This window comes from Protobothrops mucrosquamatus, unplaced genomic scaffold (genome assembly GCF_001527695.2).
Source record: "Protobothrops mucrosquamatus isolate PMUCROS unplaced genomic scaffold, P.Mucros_1.0 scaffold159, whole genome shotgun sequence".
Lineage (NCBI taxonomy): Eukaryota > Metazoa > Chordata > Lepidosauria > Squamata > Viperidae > Protobothrops > Protobothrops mucrosquamatus.
The window spans coordinates 1-26,024 of record NW_015386523.1 but is presented as its reverse complement, the minus strand read 5'-3'; positions in this window follow the sequence as shown (position 1 = coordinate 26,024).

The window sequence follows — 26,024 nt, the reverse complement described above, 5'->3', positions numbered from 1 at the left end:
TATCTCAGGGGCTGCTACAAAGAAGAGGAAGTCAGGCTATTCTCCAAAGCGCCTGAAGGCAGGACAAGAAGCAACGGGTGGAAACTAATCAAGGAGAGAAGCAACCTAGAACTAAGGAGAAACTTCCTGACAGTGAGAACAATTAACCAGTGGAACAACCTGCCTCCAGAAGCGGTGAATGCCCTAACACTGGAAGTTTTTAAGAAGAAACTGGACAGCCATTTGTCCGAAATGGTATAGGGTTTCCTGCCTGAGCAGGAGGTTGGACTAGATGACCTCCGAGGTCCCTTCCAACTTTATCATTATTATTATAAGTTAAAAATGTGGATCTAGACAACACGTTGTTTACCAAGCACTAAAGATTTGTAATTATAAAAAAAATTAATAAAATATTTTTTTAAAAAAAGAAATCTGTTAGCCAGATTTTTCGGACCATAAGCAAGAGTCATAAAGTAGTTCTTTATGAGAAGAGAATTTATCACTTTCTCCCTTCATTGGCCAGAATGGATATTCTTGTTCACCTGTTTACACTGCTGAGGAAAGATGAATATTCAAAAAAAAAAACCCCAAACACATTATTGTTAATTGTTCCTTATTTTTATTTGCCTTTTTATATCTAGCCCATGTTCTTTTTACTAAATTGGGTTTTAATTTCCTCCAAATGCTGATTACCTACTTTACAAATTAGTAGTCCAGCTAGCTCTGGGGTTTGCAAAGGCATTTTCTCTTATAATCCTGTTTCATTTCATCTGTTTAAAATGATGAAAATGATATCACATAATAATTACAGTTATTCCATGATACCATAATCATGTGATTTTATAATAAATCATAACACATAAAAAGATGTCTAAGAGGCATAAAGCTAATGAACTGTGGAGATAAAAGGTTAAACAAAGAAGAGTTTAATCCCATATATTCCCACAACAGGTCTAGCCATAGCATAGTAAATTCTACAATCTCACCACAAAAATTACCTATTCTAGATACTTGCATAGGGATGATCATCTTAATTGAAGTTATTCAACGTTAAATTTAAGAAAAAGGAGCGCTGGAAAGCATCATTTCATTATAGATTCTAATTTCTTGATTTATCATACATGCATTTGTTCCATGCAGCAATTTTTATTGCATTCAATTTATTTCTAAGTTTCTACCGACATTCAGTTAGTCCTCGAGTTCTGACTGTAATTGATCCAGAAATTAGGGTAGTAAGTCACTGTGATCATAGGTCAAGGCATCACATGATTTGACCCAATTTTTGGCTTTTTTTTCCAGTGGTTGTCAAGTGAATGTTGCAGTTGTTAAAAGAATGCAGTGGTCATTAAGTGAATTCATTTCCCCCAATGTTGGGGTTTTTTTGCATTTACTTCCATTTACTGGAAGTAAATGCTGAAAACCAGCAAAACACATTATAAATTATAGTCATGTGGCCATAGGATGCTGCAAATGGCCATAAAGGTTAGCCAGATGCCAAGCACTCAAAATGCAATTATGGGATTTTGGGGGAGGGGGTGTAGTCAGTGTAACTTTGAAATGGTTCATAAATAGCTCTGGGAAGGTCTGTTGTAACTTCAAATGGTCATTAAGCCGAGGACTACTTTTACTCAGTTCTTACTTTCATATTATAAAATGGGCAGATGCTTGCTTGTATGAGCTCATTTCAATAAACTCTTTTCCATTTTCATACCTTTTACTCATTTTCACTTTCAATAAACATTTATTTTGTCATCACAGATTAATACTAACTTTCACCTTAACTTTTACAGCTTCAGGAAACGCTCTTCAAAGGTACCCCTGATCTAGTTGTGAGAATTTTTGGCCAGTCACATATAATATTTTAGAATTTTTTAGCATATATCCCATGTGTTCTACTTCTATGATGCCATGCTCTTATTTGCAGAAAAGCAATAATCTGCTCTGTTTGATTTATATTGCTGTCAGTTCTCATATCCTTTCAATCAGAATTCTGTCCCACACCTTACCAATAACATTAATAATTTTCCCATTTTTTTGCATTTATGCTTGTTATTTATCTTTTGAATAACAGAAAAAGAATAGTATTCTTCCTATAGCCAGGCATAGTTGCAATCTTCATAGGCATGTTATATTACACAGCAACTTCATAGCTTCAACATTCATATTTTGTCTTTCTTGGGGTTTAGGATGGCATGAAAATGTGCCAAGGGATGCAAGATTATGATTTTTTAAAATAAAGCTATCAGAGGAAAAATACAGAAAGCTTAAAAAAATGTTGCATTCATTTGTATGCATCATAATCTCTTGTCTTGTTCTGAATTATCTATTAAAGTCACAAGTGATTTTTCACCCAAATCATATTAATTATGAATGTTGCCAATTTCCTGCAAACTCATTCTTGTTACTATTATATTAATTGATTAGATAACATGAAGCTGTTACTAACCTAAATTCTTACTTTCAATATTCTACGTAGGTGACACCAATTCATACATCTTCTCTTATCTGGGTATGTTCATTAGTTCCATTCCTTAAGATCGTAACACCTTCAATTAGCCTTATTGTAATCTTCTCCTATTTTTTTAGTTTCAAAGCTGTGTTTCTATACATCACTTTTTTTGTTTTATTGTTTTATTCGTGCTCTTCGCATCTTCTTATATTTCAAGTCACAATCTTCCCTATGCCTTCTTTAAGGCTGTCACCGGATTGGCCCATAGATATTAGCCATTATGGCTCTGGACAATTTAGAATTTCACATAATGCTTTTTATTAAAACATAGGGACAATAGAGTAAGTCTTAGTTGTTTCCCTGCCAGATGCAGCATTCCTTGCTAATGGGAAAAGCATTACTTGTTACATTTTAGGCTATATGCCACAAGTACCATTTAAGTCTATCCCTAACATACTCATGCTAGTCTATGTAAAATAGAATTAATAATCTAGAAAATGCCTTGCAAGTCAACATACTCTTACCCACATTCCACCAACTAGAACAGGCATGTCAAACTCGCGACGTCACGTGACGTCGTGCGATGTATCGGACCTTTTTCGCCATTGCCAGCAATGGGATGGGCACGGCTCCAGTATGATGAAACCGGCCCACGGGCTGGCAGTTTGACACCCCTGAACTAGAAGATACACTTAGCCTACTGGCTTTTCTGGAAAGAGTAAACTATATTAAAATAAACTATATTTCAGTTAAATTGGAAGAAGAAGAAGACAATAACCTTTGAATGAGATTCTTTGCAATACGTTTGCCAATGCAATGATGGATAAATCAAACGTGATACCAAAAGTGATATATTTTCCACAGATAACAAGTTCTGATCTGTATCAATTGCTGATGTAACACCATGGGAAACAGACCATGCAAAATGAGGTTCCTCTGTAGTTTTCAGAATGAGCCCAACAGCATTTCACTCAAAGACTAAGTGAAACCTTCAGCCAACAACTTGCGCCAACCTGCTTTCAGACAATAAAGACGTTTTAAACTGAAAACTCAATATTGCTATAGCAGGTGCTGAAATTCATGAAACAAGAGAAGCAGGAACACCTGCTAAATCCAGCTAACAATCATTACATTGTTTCCGATGAGCTCACAATTAGGTAGAAAGTCTCATGCCTGCTTCAGTCCCTTATTAAAGAGGCATGAATCTTACCATTCAAAGGAGTTCCTACTTCATTTGTGTAAGTGTGGATTGATTTTATTATCTAAATGGCATTTGTTTCTTAGAAGTCAGTGGCTGATATTGTGTGTTATGAATTGCCTGTTTATTGATCAAACTTTTCCTTATATTGTAAAAATGTACACCATTTGAGATATGAAAGGTCCATGAAGGACTTCAGAAATAATTGTTTTCCATTTCTGTACTAGATCTTCTAGATTTTTATTTTTCAGAAAAAAATGAAAACTATTATGAAATGGTTCCTAATATTTTTATTTCAAATGATAGATAAAATGATTATGATCCAGAGAAAGTAGTTTATAATTCTAAAGAGTCACACTAAACCTCAAAAACTATTTGAGATTTCAGAAATCCATTAAAATTATAAAAAGAAGGTGCAGATAGTATTTCAGATTCAGGAAATGAGATTGTGTTTTAGTAATGTATAATGAGCCTTATTCCCCCCCCCCTTTTCAGGTTTATCTTATCCCTGAAACCATTTTCTTTTAATGTTTGATATACTGGAAGACAATCTCTATCATACAGGTTTTTTTATTTTTACTGAAGTGTTAATTATTTCTTTTTTATTGTGCTTATGTTTTTTTCTTCAGTATATATACCAGAATTCTCAGCAGTCATTAAAAATAGAAAAATTTGGGATGTAAAGTATTTTGAGCAACAGTGCTGCATTCACAAACTTCCCTGATGATATATGGTATCCTTTCTGATTTGAAATAGAACAAAACTCTTTATAAATGTTGTGATTCATTTCTCATGACATACTGAGGTTAGTGCTAACTAATACTTGTGGCATGGAATGGTTACTCTAGTCAGGAGTCTTCAAACTCAGCCCTTTTATGACTCATGAACTTCAACTTCCAGAATTCCTCAGTCAGCGTGCCTGCCGGGGTGGCGGTTGGAACCCCCAGACTTATGGTCTTGGGGGATTTCAACCTTCCATCAGCGGGCGAGACGTCGGCGGCAGCTCAGGAGTTCTTGGCTTCCATGACGGCCTTGGACTTGACCCAGTTAATTCAGACCCCCACCCACACGGGTGGACACACACTGGATCTAGTTTTTGTCTCTGGCCAGTGGCAGAGTGNATGAGTCATAAAAGGGCCAAGTTTGAAGACCCCTGCTCTAGATTACTCCATCAAAAGCATCTGGTTTTCAAAGGCTGTTTCTTATTTTCATCTTCACAGTATTCATGTAATACTGTGAGTAGAGTACTTTTAATTCCTTCCATTATTGATCAAATAATTCATAGCTTTATTGTCTTCTTCAAAACTTTGTGTATACCAACTATAATACAAATAAATCAAAGTCCTCATTGCCTACTACTATGTACATTTATTCATCAGTAGTCTTATTATAAAATGTCTATGGGATTGTACACAGCTGCAATGCCAAAGAGATTTATTCATGAATAACTTTTAATGACTTCTGAAGGACTAACTTTGTAGAAAACCTGCACTCAGTTCTTCTATAAAACACTATATCTGAAAGGCAAGATCTGGCTTTGCATAGTAGCATTGGTAATAAATAAGCCTCTCCTAAAAGCTTTAATTTGTGTTTCAGGGTTACTGCTATATAGATTTTTTTTTCTCATTTGGTTTGCAAAGAAAGCAGATGCATTGTTTGCTCTGATATTATAAGGCTTTCTAAAGAGACCAAGTGCTTCAAGTAGTAAAATCCATCTTAGATATATTTATTTTGTTTCTTGAAATAATAAAATAGATTTTAATATAATGTAGCCTTCTAATATTATTATGACTGATCCATGACTTTGCCTGGAGAAAGGATGATTATGATGATATCATTGGTTCTGCTCAACATGCTAATCTGGGAATCGAATATTGAGATGACTGCAAGATAAAGAACACTTTTTGTTATTATTGTATTTGTATTAATCCCTTGAGGTCCACTAATGTGTGTATTGAATAGCTGCAGATAGAGTATAAAAGAGATTAAAAGAAACTTGGTCTGAAGAACTCTATTCCTGAAAATAGGAAAAGAGAAATGATTGAAAATTATGTATTCTATGCATATTTGTCAAAAGCCATTCATTTGTTGCTTCTAGCTAGGGAAAATACAAGTTTCTGTCTTGGGTAGCCATGGATTTGGTTTGGTATCTGGTAAGTCTTAAACTCTAAAAATTATCTAATGTTAAATATATGTAAAAATATCCCAAGAGGCCTTTAGAGACCTCTGAAATTGTTTCTAATGATGGAGCAATAGGAGGCTCTAGACATCAATTCTCAATTCTCTGTCATTTTCTGTGACTTCAATTTACTGCTGGCATGAATATTTATTCCGTTCTGATTATGCTGATGTTGAATAACTTTTTCAAGATTTGACATCCCATAAATATGAATAAATACATAGTTGGAAATGAGTTTGCATAAACATTGCTGGAGTACAGTTTCTTGCAATTCATCTCTCACTTGCCTCAACAACAACATGCTTGTTTGCAATATATTAGTCCCAGCTTTGCTAAGTTCAGGTCAAATTTACTAACTGCTCCTCTGCCCTGATTAGAAAACTTCTCCAGACACTTCTCACTGAAGGCAAAACTAGACTTGCTCCCATTGTTGTATCTACTGTAGAAAAATTCCAGACTCCTGAGTCCATATTTAAAGGTCAGAGGACTGGAATAGGTGGGTGATGCCTTCAAGCTGGAGTGTTTGGCAGAATAAGGAGATAGTTTAAAGCAGAGCAAAAGATGCAGCTTCTACAATGGAAAAAGAGCAAAGAAAATGGAGCCAAAATTATTATTTGACATCAGTTTTGAGTTAATGTTAATTAATGATTTAATAATTAAAATGGAGTCTGAATACAACCCTTTCAAAAATCACTCTTTTTAAAAATTAGACCCTGAACTAGATATCTAACAAGTCCCCCAGAAATAATGGTGCAATTTAATTTTGAGTAGTTTATATCTCATTGCTTGCAGTAGCATCTTGCCATAGGTGAATTTAGCTGATCAGCATCTGATTATTTATCTTTGTATGTGGTCTTATTTTGAATAAGTGAAGATGACATCCACATGCATCAGACTGGGGTGTAGGTTTCACAGATCTAGAGTTAATGCTGTGTTGATATTCAGACATTCCTCGTCCATCTTGACAATGCAGAACAGATTGATATTTGCATTATAGACTGAAAAGTCAATAAATACTGCCCTTTTGCCTCTGTCAAGCCACAAATTATTCTTAACAACAGCAATCAGGACAGAGGTCTCTTCTTCCTTTTTTGAAAGATCCTGGTGATAGCCAGCTCCACTGTATATGATGATAAATATTTACTTTCTGTATCAAAAATAAGCAACATCATACCTATAAGTATCAAAGTAGTCCTGTACATTTGTCTTAAGATCCATATAGTTTCCACCTGATTAAAAAAGAAAAAAAGAAAATGGGAAGTTACTGAATAGCAGAGCAAAGCTTCAACTTGTAGTAACATTTTTAAATAACTTTGGACCTCACATAGAATCTATAGATATCCTAAGAAAATAAAAATAGTCCATAATGCAAAGAGAAACTGGGATAAGAAGAATGAAATGGAGAGAGAGAGAGAGAGAGAGAGAGAGAGAGAGAGAGAGACAACTCTGTAGTTAAATAACTTGTAAAAGATCATTACACTAAGTCAATTTATAAATCTCTTTCTTATTTTTCTTTGAATCAGAGCTATAATGCTACGCATGACTAGTCAAGATTATCAGATAAGCGTAGGTTAGCAACAAATGAATACTTGTCCTGATTATATTCCATTCTCTAATATAAGCTTTGTTTAAATACCTGAAATGTTTATATTTGCAGAAATTGTAGCAAGTCAGCTCACTCTAAATTTTGGTATTGATTTATTAAGGTTAAGAATCTTGTTTTTCTTTATGTAACTTGCTGTTTCAAGAGTACATCTGGTAATAATCTTACATACACCGGCAATAATTTTACAAAAATATTATTTATGAAGGACAAAGATGTGAAACATGTATTTCGAGCAATATTTTTAAATACTGGTTAATGGGAAGAGACTAGAAAGGTATTTTTTTTCTATTCATGTCCTGCTTAAGAGAGAGAGAGAGAGAGAGAGAGAGAGAGAGAGATTAAAAAGCATTGTAGTTATTCCAATCAGCTGCATCGTTTTCCAGAAAAATCCCAAATTTTTATTACAGCAATTTTAACAGTCAGAAAACTCATCCCTTCAAATACATAGATTTTAACTTCTGGATTCCACTTAGCATGGCTACATGATACATATGTAATACATACATAATATATTATTCAACACTTTTCTTTGAATAATTACAGCAAATTCTTCATCTTCAATGGTCACATAATTTTTGGGAAACTTCACTGAAATCTCTAAGTGGCTTTGCCATGTACCTGTAAGTGTAAGGCAGTTCTGGAATAGTTCCTGTAGCAGATATGGAACTCTTGTAAAATATAATGTTTTAATTACTCAGAAAGATGCTCTTTATTTGCAGGAGTTGAGATATGAGTATAATCATACCACTGGAGCCTCACCTGCCTTTTATGCATGTTACAAATATATAAAAAAAGAGTTAGGGATTGGATTGTGTGGTTATGCCATGTTGACTTTTTTTTTTACCTACTTCCCCCCAAACACCTGTATAATAGGAGATTTTCAATCTAACTTGCTTTACAGACTTGTTGAGAGGAGAACTTATATGACTGAAATGTCATATATTTTGATAACTTTAGCTAAAGGACAGAACATACTATAATTAATATATATTACAGAGGACCAAGTTTATAAAGGATTGAAATCAAACACACATCTACTTTTTTATATACAAGTCACCATGAAAAGAAGTGTCTGAAAGTTTAAGAACTCATCACCTGGAACAATCTCTGTATAGCTGATATGAACTGGAACACAATTGTTTAGTGTGGGCAAGATTATACTACTACAAAGTAAAATGTACAAGTCAAATACATGTTAAATAAAAGTTAAAAAGCTTACCAAAAGTGGCCTCTAGCCTTCTTAGACCCCATGCCATGACAATTACTTGGGCTGGGGTATAGGTGTCTTCACAATCATCATTACTAGTAATTATATGCTTCTCTTATGGGAGATGTACCATTTCAGAGCCATTAAAGTTTGTGAACTTGCTAGACCAGTGAGCAGTGAGACCAGAGATGTTGACTTTTTGACCAGTAAATTGACCTGGGAAAAGGTGAAGCCCCTGATGTGTTAGAGATAAAACATCTTTTCATTTCTGTGACTGATGCAAACTGATGTTACTTCATAGCAATAATGGAGTAAGAAAAGAACACTTGATATTGGTGATATAATGCAGATGGGCCCTTGCCTAGTAGTTCAAGCCCTGGCAAGCTGCTCTCAATTAAAAGGGCAACAAAATAGATTCTTTGCTCCTTGACAACATTTTACAAGCAATGCCATTTTCTTGCAAGTTGCTATTTCCCTGTTGGATACCATTTTAGTAGAGCTGACTTTTTGAAAGTCCACACAGTAGGTAAAGTTCTAAATTCTACCCTAGATTTAGTTATTTTTGTCGTTCCATGTCTCTATAAATCAAGCACATTGTATCTGCAGTGTTTGTAGACAGGGCAAACTATAAAATAGTGATTCAAATCATTAGGTACTGTATATCATTTTTAAAAAAATTATTAGAGGTTATAAAGTAATAATAGACATTTTTAAGGTTTTTGCAAAATATTCATTTTTAATAAAAGGTTACTTCTGGCCCAAAATTTGTTTGGAATGTATACACTACAATTGTGTGGATTGATCTAGCCAGAGGGAAAATGTAAGATGTCACAGGCGTTGCATTTAAAAGCAAATAAGAATTTTCTGCCAATTTCTGTGTCAGTCCACAATTATTTCTGGAAATGTTTCTGAAAAGAGGGCGAGACTCAGTATAAGCATAACAGATTCCCCAAAATGTTCAGAATGTACAATAATTAATGATGACATATTTTGAACTCCTCCTTGGAGTATTCTGTTGGCAAGCAAAAGATTTGAGAGGTGTTTCTGTTGTAAATTGCCAGTGTTGCATGCTCAAAAAAAAGGAGAAAGGAAAAAAAAAGCACTGAATAAATTTGGATAGAAAACAAATTCTTGATTTATTGGAGTTTATTTAGAAAGTATAAAGAATGCTATCATATAAGAATAGTAACTTTTTTTCTTTCATTGTGTTGATTTTGCTTTTGAAATGATCACTATTCTCCTGTTTACCTGCTCCATCTGCCGATCATATTAACATGTTCTCTTTATCTTTGTATAATATAAAACTAACTTAAAAATATAGGGATGTCTTATTGAAGCTAATGATGACTGAAATAGGCATCCTATCAACTGTTATTCTGTGACAATCCAGTTTATTATTAATTATCCAGAACACATAGCAAGTACATCATCGATTATATTACAGAAATGTCTTCAAATCATAAACATTTGCACTCTTTCTGAGCTGAGTTATAAAATATTGGACATGCAAAGTTTCCATCAAGTGATATATAAAAATATTTTTGATACTCAGCAGTTAGAAAATTAATGTAAATATCCTGATCTCAGTTTATATAAAATAGGTACCAGACAATCATTAAACACAAAAGTTGTATTCCAAGTGGTAGCTCATTTTAACCAATATAGAAGAGAAATTCTCCACTCTTTTGCCTGTAAGATTTATGTTGTTCCTTTTCAGCTTCATAAGGATGGTTTATTCTGTGTTTATAAAGCTGGATGTGATTACATAAAGGAAATAAGTTGAATTAATAGTTTTAAAACAACAGAACTTTAGTAAGTAGCATTACAAACAGTGAAAAAAATTCCCATTAGTTTATGTTTAAAATTGATGTTTTTAAAATTTGACAAGACCAAAATAGCTTTGAACTTTGAATAAATTCCCTGAAGTGTTGGGGCATCACACTCCCATCAACACTGGTAACTGTATCTTGTTTTTACTGCTTTTTTTTCCCTATGAGTATCAATTATTCATCTGGCAGCATGAGTGTCAATAGTATTTATAAATAAATAAATGGCAAATCTTTGTCTTGAGATGATTGCTTCTAAATTAGATAATTTAAGATTAAAGGGCAGATTATATGGAGAAGTACATTTTTTCCTAATTTAGACAGCATTGTTAGTGCTGAGTAAACAAAACTAACACACACGCACAATGAAATCGGATCTGTCTATAATTTTATATATAGTTATACAAATACTACCATTTGTTTAGTGACTGTTCAAAGTTATAGTGGCACTGAATAAAATTATTTAACAAGTGATCCTTACATCTTACATCTGTAGGTCAAGGACTATATGCATGCAATATAATTTCCACCTCATCATTCTATAGCAGACATTGTTGCACGGGTTGCTTGATACTCTCTGGGCTTGCTTGTTTTCTTGAAGATATTTCATTATCCAAAGTAGGTAATATCATCAGTTCTAGTTCTGATGACTAGCACTGATGATGTTACCTAGTATGGGTAATAAAACATGTGGAAGAAAACAAGCAAGCTCAGAGAGCACTAAGGAACCGTCATGTCAACCTTGAGCTACAAATATTCTCCTTTATTGGTGGATATTGCTGCTTTAGCAAAGGTATAAGTGAGGAAGAACAGATATGCAAAACAAATCTACAAATGAATCATTATATGCATGGAACAGCCAGTTTGGGGTATTTCTTTGCACATGGACTGAAACAAAAATGCTTGGGAGGAGGGTGAAAAATGTCAACAATATTAGCAACAGCTAGGGGAAAGAGGGACTGGAGATAGGAACCACGAGATATAGATAGTGAACTGACACATTCAGGACATCACAGGTTTCAACTGCTTCTCCCCTGTGCTGAAACCATCTGGAAATTAAGCCAATTTAATAATCCGCTTTCAGTCCATTCTTCCTTTTCAGGTGTTACGTTCAGGTAGTATTTGTCTAGGCCCCTGATTAGGGATTTCCAGTCTTCTTTATCTTTCTTACCTATACTGAGAAAGTGAAGAATTTATTTTCTTTCCATGACCATCCTTTTGAGGACATGATTTCCATTGATGGGCCTTTTGCATTAGTCACCCTCCCTTGATTCTCATGTATTTGATACTTTCCACCCAGTATCTTCCTTGATGGCAGGAGAAAAAAGAAACAATTTTGTGTTCCTTCCTGTCACTTGGAACAAAAGATGAAACTGGAAAAACTTTTGTCAGTTTCACCTGATGAAGAACTGCTCTATCATTCATGGATTTTTTAAAAAGTCTATATTTTAATCACTTTAAGTATTAAAAAAGATCTATTTCCCTGGTCTAGTAATGAACTTGGGGAAAAAAGTCATCCAGCCTTTCATCAGTCCACTATTGAATTATTTAAAAAAGGAGAAAAAAAGATAGCATTTAACCAGTCTACCTTGTGAAAGACCCTTCAGAACAGGGCAGACATCTCAGCACAAAATGACCCTGGAGAACAGTGAGCAGAGACTGGATCAAATATTCCTGCTACAGTGCACAGTAGCCAACTAAGCATTTGTGTATAAGGAAATTAAGCTTAGCAGGCAAAATATATATTGCTGCTTGTACTGGAAGAAATCAGAAAAGAGTACCTTTGATGTACAGGTAGTCCTCATATTACAACAGTTCATTTAATGACCATTTGAAGATGCACGGCACTGAAAAAAGTGACTTGTGACTGTTTTTCATACTTACAACCATTGCAGCTTCCCCATGGTCACACGATCAAAATTCAGACACCTGACAAATGACTCATTATGACAGTTCCCATATTCCAGGATAATGTGATCACCTTTTGCAGCCTTCTGACAAGCAAACCAGATTCACTTAGCAACCATGTTACTAATGTAACAACTGCAGTGATACACGGGGCAAAATTCACTTAACAACTGTCTTACTTAGCAACAAAAAAAATGGGCTCAGTTGTGGTCATAAGTCAAGGACTACCTGTGTCAGAGCATGCACAGTCTTACTGTACTGAGATAACCCAGGAGTAAGCACAGTAAACAGTGGTCTATATTATATGGTGGTTTATCTTACACTATCTACAATATCATACACCAGGAACAATATACATACATGCAGTGCTTTTTTTAAAGAAAAAATGAGCCAGAGCTCACATCTTGTTAAACTTTTATTTACCTTTTGCACATAGTCAATCACTATACACACACCCACACATGTCAGTTGTGTAATGAAACATAACGGTCGTCGCCCATAGTAAGCACTCAGCGCGCAACCACATGACCAATCACAAGCATAGCAGTGCCCCAAGCCAAGCAGCCAGATGAAGTACGCATGCATTGGACTTGACACACAAGCAGCCCGCATACACCGTTTTAATGATTTTGCCACTGACCTGACAGAGTGATTCAAGTCCATGTGGACCAAACATCACATTTTCAAAAGTTATTTTTAAAACTTGGAAAATCTGTCAAACAAAGATGCCGGAACTCCGTTCCAGTGAGTTCTATAACAAAAAAAAGCACTGCATACACATGCTAATACAGCAGGATCCAACACACCAAAATTACAGCAGGAAAAGTGGAAGAGAAAGTGCACATCTGTGGAGCCTTCCCTTTTATACAAAGCTCTTAAAGGGACACAGACCCAGCTGGCTCTTAAAAGGACATAGACCCCGCTAGGTCATTCCCAACATTACATCATACATGTCACATTACATAAACTGGTTAGATGTTAAATTATTACCTTGACAACCTGTATGGTAAGGCAATATGTGAGAAGTTCCCTCATAGTCCATCTGGGTGCACCCTGAGAACAAGATCATCTCTTCCTGTCCTTAGAAATCATTAAATGGGCTGTTCTTACACTTAGATGAGCAGAGGAACTCTTAAGATAGAAGAAATAAAAGATAAATACATTTATATAAATGATACACTTTATCATTTTCTTCAGTTAAAGTCAGCTTCCTACCTTTGAATTTTCTTTTATCTCCATAAAGAAAAAGGATATGGGGTACAAGAACACTTCTTATTCTGAACAGCTAATAGTAACTTGAAAAGTTGGATGTGATTATTTCAATTGAGGCAATGGCCTGTGCAAAAAGTAATAAACCATTCAATTATTACTAGCATATGACTTTGAATGTGATCTCATTTCCCCTCCCTCAATCACCAAAGGATGAGTGCTATTCCAAAAAAATATAGAAAATTCTCTTCAGTGTTCTTGAGTCACTGTGTGGAAAAAGTATATTTACGGTATAATATTTAAGTTGCTATCAAAAGATTGGATAGGTGTGCTTATTTCATAGCATTAATCTTTGATCACATTTAAAACATTTTTGCATGCAAGTGCAAAAATTCAGCACAAAAAAGCACCTGGTCGATGGGTTATATGCAAATGATATGAGCTAAAGCTGCCATTTTAATTAAGTGAAAGAGATGTTTACAAATTTAAACTAATCACATTATCTTCACTATAAAACAAAATATACGGCAGATGAACATAATAATAGCTCTTAAAAGGGTTTCTGAGACAGACAGGGAAACAACACAAGAGTTTTGGTAGGGCAATCATTCTGAAGCCAAGGCCAGAAGAGATGTCAATTTCAAATCAAGGCACACTTGGATGATTGCCATAAATCAGAGTTAGATATATATGGGAATCTGCTTGATTTGAATTAAATGTATCAACTTCTATCTGGTAGAATAGAAGACACATGCCTTTGCACTCTGTATTCATTAGCAAAATTCTGACAATCACTATGCTTTTCCTAACATTTATCTTTACATCATACCAAAATTCCTTTGTGAAAACCGTCTAAGTCAAATGGAGATAAATATAAATAGAATTCCCTCAATACTTTGGCCCCATAACATTTCAGATGAAGTTCAAAAACTAATGAACCGAATACTGATGAAAATAAACCAATGTCTGAATGAAACCAACAAGGGAATTCCTTCTTTATGAATTGTTATATTTGTCCTAGATGAAGATGAATGGCTCCTTTATTTATTAGTAAGGAAGTTTACAAGTTTGGTAATTGTCTTTTAGCAGGTTAAGAATAAGCTTTGGCTGTTAAAAAAAAATAAAGAATTTGTTAGCAAATAATTCTCATAAGGCATTTCATTTATTAGAATTAGTTTCTATGGACAGGCTATATATAGAATTCACCCAACTACAGCACTATTTAATAATTCTCTGTGAGTAATTTTCTTGCTCTGTTTTTCTCATTTATACTTTTATTTTTTGCCTAATAAGACTTGACAATGTGTACTTAGGTTTATGATTCTTGTAGCGATAGAAACTGATGAACTCTTTAAAAAAAAGAAAAGAAAGAAAGAAAATCCCAAGTTTATGAAGCAATTCTGCACATATTTACTTAAAGACAAAACTCACCTAATTCAGTGGATTGCCCCAAGTATAGATTCATTAAATTATTGAATTTGTTGAACTAAGAAAAAGGATTACACTATAATAAAAATAATTATTATGTTTTACTTGCCCAATAGCTGAACTTTTCTCCACATATTTGTAAAACAAATGTACTGTAGTGCAACTCATGTGGCCCTTGGACTCTTTTTGACCACCTTCTCCAAATTGAATGAGACTAAAATGTTGGCCTACTATTTTGTATTGGGGAAGTTTGGAAGAATAGAGACTGAAGAAAGAAACTTCACCAGTTCACATTTCCAACCTCCTCCGGTCAAGCCAGCTTTTGGTCCTGAGCTTGTTCATGGTTAGTACACACCTCACAACATGCTGCAGAAAGGCTGATGCAGCTTTCAAGATAGAGGGTATTGTGTACTAGTGTGTGAGTGGTGCATATTGGAATGCCTAGTATATCTTGAAACAGAAAAGTGAGCGGGAAATTAAGGGAGGAAAAAGGACCAGCACAGAATAAATTCTTGGGTCCAGAGGGGAATGTGAGAAAGCGACTTAGAGTAACTCTGCTCTAATTAGACTAGATATTATCTGTGCAAAATCATTATTTTAGTAGTTTTTGAAATTCTGTTATATTACTCTAGTAGCAATAAAGGGTTTTTTTTCCAGCAGTCCAAGTATTCATATTTCCTGAGTTCCCAGTCTTGTGGGGCTCAACAGTTACGTGGTCTTAATTCCATGAATAAAAGGATCTTATGGACACATTCTGTGGAACTCTGTTCTTTATTTTCATTTCATAAGATCCTCATGCAAGCAAACTTTAAATATTTATCTCGGCTCTGATTTATTTGATGTGATCCCAAGCAGTGGTGGGATTCAGATACGTGAACAACCGGTTCTCTGTGTGGATGCCGCTTCTGGAAGTCCATTCTGGGTCTGGGCAACAAAACATTAGCTACCAGTTCTTCCAAACTGGTGTGAACTGGCTGAATCCCACCACTGATCCCAAGTACAATGATCCTTCAAGCTCATTTTTGCTGATAGTTTTACCAATGAGCTCTGAAAGAAAGTAATTTTCACTTTGAACCTCCATAGCTACAGGAGACAGGAAAACTATGGCAATCTATGCTGTGCTGTGCTATGCTATGCTTTATAAAATCTACCAAAAGAAGTTGATATAATTCTGACAATTCTACAGCAAAGGATTTCTGAATGAATATAATATGGGTTGGTCATAGGCCAGTTGTAGATTAGAGTACTGGAAAATGGTTTCTTATTATAAAAGATCAAATCTTCCTGTTCACTTACAATCCCAGAGGATCCTTCTCCTGCATTCTGTATCCTGCAATTTAGTTGTGTAGTTTAATGTCTTTAATTTTGCCTGCCTATCTGAAATCACAGGGTTGCAAATGGCAACTTTCTGTTTTTATAAAGATGGTTTTGCTGCCAAAAGTTATTTGCACTTCCCGTGTGACAGAGAATACAAATGGAGTTAATTTACTAGGTTTCATTTGTATTTGTTTTCATATGGACAAGAATATTGAGGATTAATTAAGGATTAAAAATGCTTAAATCTTGGAAAAGTGTCAAAATTCTCAAATGTTAGAATAATAATAGCCTGCAACCAACTATTACTGACTCATATCTGCATAGTATTTTTGAAATGTGAGCAGCCACTGGTTTTCAGTAACTTATAGGATGTTTCATTCTGCTCTATTTTCCCCAGATGTTCAAACAATGTTTAATAACCAAACAACATTCTGTGACCACTGAGAATGTGTTTGTGCTATTTTTCCTGCCTATTGTTTTTTTTTTTTTAGAGTTACCTGTATTTCTCCTGTGTTTTTGTAGCTGTGGAAACCTTGAACATCAGATCTGCTGTGAATGGTGGAAGCAAGGCTAAATAAAAATGTATACTTAGAGAACTGGCTCTGTAACTATTTACACAATTCTTCTTACATTTCACATACAGCTATGCACTCAACCCATTTCAGTTGTTTGGGGTCACAGCATTTGAACTGAGTGAACACTTAAATTGTTTAGATGCCTTAGTTTTCTTTTCTCTTAAGTGATTTACCGAATGTATTGTTTTGATCGCCATGTTTTAAACCAAAGTTTACTAAACGTTCAATCATGTGCAATAAGACCACTTAGTAAAAAAATTATGTTGCCTAGTTTGATAATGAAACATCTGCAAGAATGCAACTTAGCTTAGAGAGCACCAAGGACTCCATAGTTCAACCCTGACTTACAAATATTCACTTATATCGGGAAGCATATTGTGACATATTGTGCCTACAAACTGGGAGGTGCAGTGATGGACTACAGTGAAGCAATGACTTGGGCCATATAGTATAGAGAGAAAAGCTTCTGTCAAAGAATTTTTATGTTTCCCCCCACAAAGGTGGTTTTTGGAATAATTTATTTGCAGCAATCGTGCTCACCGTTCCCTTCCTACTGGTTGGAAGGGACATTGTTACTTGGGTACCATTTTTCCAGGGCTACTGCCCCTACTAAAACCCACAGACCTCCATGTTCCCACTGCTTCTTTCTGTCAGAAACGGGACATTCTTTCTAGTGGATGGAACCGATTTTTTTTGACACCGTTGTCCCTCAATTAGGCATCAATATGTTATGGGAACAGTGTAAACACTTTTCTATTTTGTTAGAAACAGTGGCAAATACTACTGCTTCCAGTCTGGAGGTTATAGACTCCGAACTTACTGACTGTAGCACCACTGTACTACAAAACCAATTGACTCTCGATTACATTCTGTCCAAGGAAGGAAGTGTGTGCAAAATTGTAGGTTTATCATGCTTCTTCTATATACCTGATTGCAACCGTAGCTTGTTCCACAGTATTGCCAAAATACAGCAAGCTGTACGTAACTATAAGGATGGCCCCCCCTTCCTCCTTTGAGGATTTCAATGATAGTGGTTTCTTTGGGTTTTTTTCTAGCATGTTTTCTGGCCTGGGAGGACAAATAGTAGTGTTCTTATTATCCGTTGTTTTCATCCTTTTCCTTTTGTATTTGATTTTTTGCATTGTCAAAAAGTGCATTTTTACTGCCACTCCTAAGTCTTCTCCAGTGCTTCTTATGACAATTAATGCCCATGCTCTCCTCGATCTTCTTTGTCAAGCTTCCCCTCCTCACAGCCAGCTATTTCCTGTGTTGCCTTTGTCAGGTCTTTTATGCAACCGACCATCACCCTAAGTACAGGTGATGCCACATACACCACTATGCAAAAATTGCCAATTGTTAACCCGTCTAAGTATATTTTCTATTGCTGGAATGACTACCAATCATAGTAGTTTCCTCCTTCATCTTAAATGAATGATGCTGAATCAAAAGATAATTTGCTTTTGCACACAATGAACTAATCATGTGTGTTATCCTCACGGACAAGAAGTGGGGACTGTGGGAGATGAAAATATAGTCCCTTACTCATAAAGTAAGATAAGTCCCACAGCAAGGATTTAAAATAAAGCTTTAACTCAAACTGTTTCACAATATGAACGAATTATTTGTAATCTGCTGAGCTGTTGCATTGTGTGCAATAAGAAATTGCAAAGTAGATAGTTTTACATGTATATTTGGAACACATGTATATTTGGAACACGAGCATTGTAACCGTGGGAAAAGAGGAACTGAAAGTAACAGATGGATGAAGGTTTCAGATGTACACGGGTGTATGTGGAAACTGCTGGTCAGCACAAAAGAACAAGGAACTGATTTTGCAAAATAATGACTATCAGTGGGTGGTCATTAGAATAAAGGTATAAAAATGTTAGTTTAGGATTAGCTCAGGGCCATTGGCCTATAGCTGCGATTTGGAATTTGCTATACCTCATTTCAATGGGTTATTAATGTAAGTGATGTGTTGTTATGCTTGTTATGTTCCAAAATTATTAGCAAAATAAATCTCTGAATCTTAAAGTAAGAATTATTGTTTTGTGTTGCTGTCTCTTGTCTTTTCATTGGGTTTTTCCATAACACCAGGAAAGATGAATCACATCTCTCTCTCTCTCTCTCTCTCTCTCTCTGTGTGTGTGTGTGTGTGTGTGTGTGTGTGTGTGTGAGAGAGAGAGAGAGAGAGAGAGAGAGAGAGAGAGAGAGAGAGAGAGAGAGAGAGAGAGAGAGAGAGAGAGAGAGAGAGCGCCAAGAGAAGGATTGGAGATGAGGATAGCCACTCCCTAGAATCTCCCAAGGCATATCCATTAGAATGAGAATAATATTGGTTTAGTCTGGCAAACATTTTTGGGCTGGGCCTGACACATATTCAAATCATCATTCAAGTATAAATGGCCCTGAGAGAGAGAGTGTGTGTAGATAATACCCTGAACAATTGTGTAGAAAGTATTTACTTATTAAACAGTTACTAGTTTAATCATTTCACTTTATAGAAAAAGAATAATAGTTTTCATGAACCATGCATAAATTTTATATATTTATATGGACTCAGTATATAAATAATTGACAGGCTGTTTGCCACACTTCATGGTGTGCATGCAAGATTTTTGCAAGGAAGGATATCCAGGCAAGAAATGTACAATATGTGAAGAAGCTCCTTGTTAAAGTGTCAATGAAATGGTAAGAACTCAGCATCTCATTTTTCAAAATAGCCACCACGTAGATGAAAACCAACATCTACTCTTTTCCCTTGTTAGATAGGTGGAATTGACAAGTCACTGTCCAGGAATCTTGTTAGAATGGCAACCCTGCCACTTATTATTTTTCAAATGCAGAACTCATATCTCAAACTGGCCTGTCCAGCAGTCAGTTGGCATTACAGTCTGTGGAGTATAAGCCAAGCTAGTATGTTGCAAAGATAAACTAAAACACAAAGTGTTTATCATTTACTAGTTAATTAAGTTTGGATTTTGCATGTGCAAATCCACATATTTAGTTTCTAGTGGAAACTAAATGATTGTTATGACTCAAGTGTGTGAAAGAAAAGATGACAATGCATGTCCAGTTTAATGTTCTTAAATTTTATGTGCTCTTGCTTGGTCTATATAGGAGGTTGCACTGCATTATTAATGAAATTCATTTGTGTGGTTAACTCTTAGGTTTATATTAAAATATGTAACATAACATTTTTATATGTATGTATGTGTACATGTATTCATTTATTATCTTTCCTAGTATTAGGTATGGAATGAGTCCTGCCATTTTGAGCCATTTTGTTTTTTTATTATGAATGCTTATGAACATTCCCTGAAATTCAAGATTATATATATATATATATATATTTCTTGGAGAGGAACAGGGAAGAAAAGATGAGACACTCTTTTCTTTATTGCTTTCCCTCTGGGATTCCTTTTGCATTGGAATATATATTATATAGGACAAAAGTTGCTGCATTTGATTCAGCATTTTAACAGATTCATTTATCATCTGTTTCAAATCTCTCCTTACAAAAAAATTAAATGATGTTTGTTAATACCTGATAACTTAGAAGTAACCAGGACTAGACAATGGGGTATTTTGCAATTTCCTGTTTATTAATGTATGTATTTTTTTTTCTTTCTGTTTCATTTCTGGTGTACCTAACATCTTCAGATGAAGAATTACTTGCAGTTTTCTTTTCTTTTTTCTCCTTGTTAGAATATTTTGAAATATATTTCAGCCAAACTTCAGTATTGTTATACTTTAAAAAGTAGTAATGCTGATCCTTTACTGGCTAGTCTAGAGAAAAGAAGGACTAGGGGTGACATGATAGCCCTATTCCAGTATTTGAGGGGCTGCCACAAGGAAGAGGGGTTCAACTTATTGTTATGACCCAGGTGCTAAAGGCAAGGCAGGCCTTTAGAGAATTCCTTTATCGCCCTCAAGAAGTGTTCAACAGCTGGCCCTCCAATGATTAGTAAGGCTCCAACCTATGCTACCCTGAAGGCAGCCACAGCCCATATATTGCCAGGAAAGTCCACAAGGTGAAGTCCAGGCATAAAATAAATGGCAGTCCTTAGGGCAAAGACAAAGTACAAGGCAAAGGCAGTTCTGAAGGTAAAGCAAAGCAAAGGGCAAAAGCAGTCCACAGGGCAAGGGTAAGACTAACAGTACTCCTCAAAGCAAAGACAAGGTCCAAGGCTAAAGCACTTCTCAAAACAAGGCAAAAGGCAGGAGTCTAAACGGGGGGGGGAGTGTAATTCAACAATTGTTCCTGGCAAAAACTAACTCCCTATGGCACGGGTGTCAAACTCGCTACATCACGTGACATGTCACGACGTATCACGACTATTTTTGCATTGCCGGAGCTGGGGTGGGTGTGGCCTCCGTATGATAAAACCAGCCCACGAGCCCACAGTTTGACACCCATGCCCTATGACTTCCCCTTAAATCACTCCACTCCCAGTGTTCCTTGTAAGGAGGGGTGGAGTGACCTGCTCCTGAGTAGCCCTGCAGCCCTTCTCTGAGCTTGTTTACTCTCCGCTTTCCCTACCCTTGGATTGAGTAGGAGAGGCATCTGTTCCTCATCAGAGGTGATCTGCTGTCTGTCAGCACCACTGCCTTTCAGCAGCTGATCCTCCTCTGTGTCTGTGAAGGCAGACACTCTCCATCTAGTTAGCCAGCTCCCCCAATGCCTGAGGGGTCCTGGACAGTATCTTCCTCAACCCCTGGCTTCTCCACACATGCCACGGGAGATGTGCCAACTTTGTTGGATGGTTCCAATTCCAACTCCTCCTCTTTCTCCTCCAAACCAGGCTCCGAGGGGGCCATGACACTTATTTTCCAAAGCACCAGAAAGCAAGACAAGAAGTAATAGATGGAAACTAATCAAGGAGAGAAGCAATCTGGAATTAAGGAAAAAAATTGCTAACAGTGAGAATAATTAACCAGTGGAACAGAGTTATATACTGTATATAATTGTATATGGTCTCCTGCTTGAGCAGGGGTTTGGACTAGATGACCTCCAAGATCTATTCTGATTGATTGATTAAAGATCAGTAAGTTCAATGGTTGCATGCATGTATAGATGTGGATTGGTTTGGGAAAAGGAGATTGAATAAAATCAAATTAAAAGCTGAGTTTCCCTTTGTTTTGAAGATACAAAGCATTATTTTCTGCAATATAGCCTGTATCCCACCATGTGGTATGCTGTGAAAGGAAATAGGCTAGCAAAAAAAAAAGGAATCTTTTTGTTTTCTCTCTTTTGAAGATATAATTAGATGCCCTTCAGCTGTCCAAGTAAAGATATTTGGCAGATTGTAGTAAAGGTGTGGTTTATGCACCTCAGGACATGATTCTTGTGAACTATGTGTGTGACATTGTCAACCTAATAAAAAGAGGCTGATCTTCCAGAACATGTCACAACATGTAGTCTATCTTTTGTGCTCAAAAGAACTAGCAGCAGGGTCTTCTAATTTAGCACTATTGTTCTCATTACTTTCTTCTGCTTATGGCACATTTACTCAGACTAAGTGTTAGGCTCGTGTATTTATTTCCTTAATGCATAGTTAAGGGAAAAGAGTCATCTGAGCTAATTGTGCTCTCTCTTGCTTTTCAGATATCTTGCTTTGAAGGCAAGATGGGATAACAAAACATGCAGTATATAGACTGCAGAACAAATAATTCTTGTTCAGTTTGGTCAAAATAACAATCGAATGTGATTTAAACAGTACCGTTTATTATTTGAATATATACAGTTATGATCTGAAGAATGTAATAGAACAGTTTTAAATCCTGGTGATAAGCATTTTTGAGAATTGCAAATGTTAATGCAATATATACCTATGCTGTGTATGGCCTACTTTAGACGTTTGAATTAGAAACAACAAGTGTACATCATGGAACAAATCAAATCAAAACTTTAATACAGTGAACACTGCAATAAAAATTCATAAAGCTATAATTAATAAAAGAAAAAGTAGATATCAAATGCAATTAAATTACATACAATAAATGTAACAAATATATTCTACTGGTAAATGTTCAGAATAATGAAAACTAAAAGCATAAAGGCCTTTGACCACTACATCTGCAGTGCCAAAATGGTGCTCTCTCCTCTCCTTTTTAAATTACATGGGTGAGCTCACCTGTCACCCTGGAGTGAGGTAATATCAGTACGCTGGTGATAATTATGTATCTTTATCCTTTTTAAATTAAGCATTTCCATGGCCATCTTATCCAGGTACCTGGAGGCTGTGAGGGTATGGACAGAGAACAACAGGCTTCAGCTGAACCTTGGCAAAACTGAGTTGACTTGGTTTTGGGGGCCTGTTGATTCTAGAACTAGGCCATCTTTGGTGCTGAATGGGGTTGAACTGCCCCAGACAGATCCAGTACACGATCAGGGGATCCTCCTAGATTCTGTTTGATGAGCAGTTGGCAGTGTGGCTAGGAAGGTCTTTGCATAGCTTCATTTTATGTATAGTTGCCCCCATTCCTGAATCAGCAAGCCCTTCTTACAGTCAATCAAGTCCTGGTCAGTTCCAGATTGGACTGTTGCAATCCAGTCTACATGGGGCTTGAAGAGTATATGGAAGTTTCAACTGTTTTGGAGTGCATTAGTGCAGGCAGTTACATGCACTTCTAAAACAACATATGTTATACTTCTCGGTGAGCTGCATTGCTTGTCCATTTGCTTCTAGATCCAATTCAAGACTGGTTTTAACTTTTAAAACCTTTCATGGCACAGGACTTGGCTATCCAAAGGACTGCCTCTCCCCACCTCCTAACCTATATCAGCCCAGCCCATCAGGTCTTGCAGAGAAGGCATGCTGTGGGTACTATCAGTTAAGAATCTTTTGGATCTTTTGTTGGGTCCATGCTGTCTCTTCTGTGGCACCCACCTTATGGAACACCCTTCCACCCAATATTGGATTGACTCCATCCCTTTTGTTATTCCTGGAAGCCGCCAAGACATGAGGGCTGCCTGCAGAACTGGATACTTGTCTCAGTGGTTCCATTGTTGAGGGGGGCATTTTTTTATTTCCCACCATTTATGGTTGTATTGATGCTTGTATATTGGGTTTTTAGAATGCTTTTTATGGTTTTTATATTTGATTTGCTGTTTTTTATATTTACTCATTATGCACCATCTAGAATCACTTTTGGTGATATGGGCTGCTATATAAATTTGATTAATAAACACCTTAATACAGACTTCCCATGGTCTTTTCTAGGTAAATTCTATAGGTTCCCAAATTCCATCTCACTGACATCTTCTTGAAGATTCAGATTGGCATCAACTCCAAATTGGCATCAACTCCAAAACATTTTTGAATAAAATAATGTAATAAGTACGTCTTTAATAATACTATGAATGACAATGACATTGAGAAGAAGAAAGAAGAAGAAGAAGAAGAAGAAGAAGAAGAAGAAGAAGAAGAAGAAGAAGAAGAAGAAGAAGAAGAAGAAGAAGAAGAAGAAGAAGAAGAAGAAGAAGAAGAAGAAGAAGAAGAAGAAGAAGAAGAAGAAGAAGAAGAAGAAGAAGAAGAAGAAATAGAAGAAGAAGAAGAGCAACTACTCAAGACTGTACTGACCATTCAACCCTGTGTAATTCTGTCTCAGCTCCAACATCTTCAGGACAAGGGACTGTTGTATACAGAGACCCCAAAATATTAATTGACCCCAATGTATCTTTCATCATTTATTAACCATCTATTGACCTTCAGACATGTATTGATCCCTTTTTATACCCAACCATTGATCAAACCCTTGGATAGTCCGATCAACCCTTAAGAGGTCAATATTGGGAAAGCCTACTCTAGAGACTACAAAAATGATTGGTTTACAGATCACAGATAAGAACATTTTATACCCACACCATAATATATAGCATTCCTTACTGCATAATTCCTTTGCTTTTCAAATAAAGGCTTTATATCAGCAGCAATCACTGGAAGGAATTTAGTATAGAAAACTGTGGCAAAAAGGGTAATTTTAACCTGCCTTTTTTATATAAATAACTCAAGGTGGCAAACATACCTAATATTCCCCATTCCTTCTATTTTCCCTTAACAATAAGGAGTGGGTTGGACTAAAGGAGAGTGTCTGACCCAAGCCACCCAGCCAGCTTTCATGCCTAAGGCAGGACTAGAACTCACAGTCATCTGATTTCTAGCCATTTCAGCAGTTTAAGAAGACAACATTTATACAACTATTTTTTAAAACCCTATCTATTCCATCTGTAACTCAAAATCATGATTATCAAATGTGCATTTGTTGGGAATTCCTTACAAGTAAGGCCATTTAAGATTGTAACTCTTCTCTCTGAAACTGAAAAGTGCACCAGTGTGGACAGCATACATTCACTTATATGTAGAAGATAAATGAAAAATACGGTAATATAAATGTTTAAGAGGCTAACAATCTTGTAATGCAATTATTTCACCTGTGCTTTGTTTAAACCTTATTGTTAATTACTTTAGATAATTTATAGGTAGTGATAAACGCTAAAGGAAGTGTTGAAATTATCACTTTCTTTAAAAGTGAAGACATTTTATCTCTGCATAGATGTAAAACTCAAGAGTAAGCTATGTAGTATTTTAAAGTAATAAAGCTGCATTAGAAGTTCCACTGGTTCAATAAGATTTATTCCCTAATAAATGTGCACAGGATTCTAATATAGCTACCCAATTTTTGGACAATTAAACTTTCTGGAATTGAAAAAAAATAGGGTATAGGATGTTTGTGATCATAAAGCAAAAGCTTAGTATGCTGAAAGAAATTTCCAATAAGATTATCAGTGTCTAAGAAGATTATCCAGGACATGGTACTTCAATATTTAAGAAAAGCAGCAGCTGTGCAAGCCACAAATCTTTAAAGATCTGGCCATAATTGAAGAAACTAGAGATCATCCTGATGCCTTGGACCAAATAAGTATCTTTTAAATATAAGGTATTTAGAAGCAGCTTATTCATATAATAGCCCAAGTCAAACACCCAAAGCTTAGCAAACAGAAGAGAGATAAATTTGGATCTATACCAAGAGCAACTTTTCAAAGCAATTTTTTACTGTGCTATTTCCCGCTATGTGAAAAAAATAATAGCTTAAGATAGGGTTTTTCCTGGCTGTTGACTTTAAAAAAAAGTGTGAAGAAC